The following is a 2,004-nucleotide window of genomic DNA, read 5'->3' on the forward strand; positions in this document are numbered from 1 at the left end:
TACATGTGCGCATGCGCGTCAGTCTAACATCGTACTAATCCGCCATGTTTAATCTCCGACATTAACGTTCATTTGTTTCGTTACATGTGCGCATGCGCGTCAGTCTAACATCGTACTAATCCGCCATGTTTAATCTCCGACATTAACGTTCATTTGTTTCGTTACATGTGCGCATGCGCGTCAGTCTAACATCGTACTAATCCGCCATGTTTAATCTCCGACATTAACGTTCATTTGTTTCGTTACATGTGCGCATGCGCGTCAGTCTAACATCGTACTAATCCGCCATGCATGTTTTATCTCCGACATTAACGTTCCTTTGTTTCGTTACATGTGCGCATGCGCGTCAGTCTAACATCGTACTAATCCGCCATGTTTAATCTCCGACATTAACGTTCCTTTGTTTCGTTACATGTGCGCATGCGCGTCAGTCTAACATCGTACTAATCCGCCATGTTTAATCTCCGACATTAACGTTCATTTGTTTCGTTACATGTACGCATGCGCGCCACAGAGGGATACGAATGCAGGGCATTGCTGTCTGCGCAGCGATTCCTGGATCGCGTCTTCGTGCCCTACATCTTCATCGAGTGGCGGGTGATGTTCCGACACCAGCACTTCGCCGATTCGCCGTGCCTCACGAGCGACATCCGGCGCCTGAGCGCCATATTGGACAGCCGGAAGTACGTACCCTACGTGACCAAAGATGGCCGCATGCTCGAGGCGGTGCACAGCGCCACCCGGTGGCAGGACGGGGATGTATATTGGAGACACTGGGAGGCGCCGCGTCTGCACGACACGTGACCTGCTGCTGCAGCGCCACCTCGTGGGAGTGGTGGAACGGTGGCGCCCTCCTGCGGTCGTCGTGCATCTGTTGTTGCTGTTCCGTCGTGAGGAACGCGTGTGTAGGAAGGAAGAGAGCTTGGAGTAAACTTGCGTCGCTAGCCCGGGATTTGGCAGCGATGGTGGCGCCAAGAGGATGGCGATGGGAAAAACATGACGGTTAATCATAAATATTGTGTTAGTAGAAGCCGCGAGAATACAAGGGAATTATTCAGTACGTGTGGGTGCGTGCATGCGTGAGTGTGCGTGAGTGTGTGTGTGTGTGTGTGTGTGTGTGTGTGTGTGTGCGTGCGTGCGTGCGTGCGTGCGTGCGCGCGTGCGTGCGCGCTACGTATACGTGTGTATACGTAGTGTTTTTACATAATGTATGTGCGTGCATGCATAATATAATAAAATCGTAGCCAAAGCAAATACCTTTATAATGGCCTGGCGTAATAGATGAAAAATAAACAAACATTACTATACGAACATCTGCAAACCAGCATCGCAATGTGTTTTCTTTCCGCGAATATTCTCACTCGCACCGACAGTCAGTTACGATCTTCTTGCACGCTGCCGCAGTCCGTGCAATAACGTGACAACCGACGCATTCCTCTCCGTCTTTAATACCGACCGCATGTGTCCCGCTTTCTGGTTTTACGCTTCAGTAAATAAAGTATACATGGTTAGTCGCACATTTGACAATATCTGTGGGTGAATAATGACAAATATTTGTCAAACATTGTCTAAATATTTGTCATTATTTACCCGTGACAATAATTATCGTACCGCTGACACGAATTGACAACGGATATGTGTCAACCTGCTTCTACTGCAGTATCAATTATTAGCAACTAGCAGTCTAATACCCGTACAACGACCAAATCGTGCCTTCAAATATAAACTTCATGTAAGTGACACAGTTGAAGTTAAATATTTCATGCAACTGAAACGAAAACAGAAACAAAAAAACATTTTGGTGTATAACAAAAATCCATGGTGTATAACCGTAACGGACCAGTAGCCGAATGCATAAAGCATCGGACTCCTAAACCATTGATTCTCGTTCGTATCCCATCTCGGGAAATCCGTTGTTTCTTTACTTTTGGACTGTTTAGTATGTACTTCTGCCGTATTCACCGTTAATTTCCAAATTTAAATTGTTTTACTACATTTAAACGT

This window comes from Priapulus caudatus, unplaced genomic scaffold, assembly GCF_000485595.1.
Source record: "Priapulus caudatus unplaced genomic scaffold, Priapulus_caudatus-5.0.1 Scaffold2511, whole genome shotgun sequence".
NCBI lineage: Eukaryota > Metazoa > Priapulida > Priapulimorpha > Priapulimorphida > Priapulidae > Priapulus > Priapulus caudatus.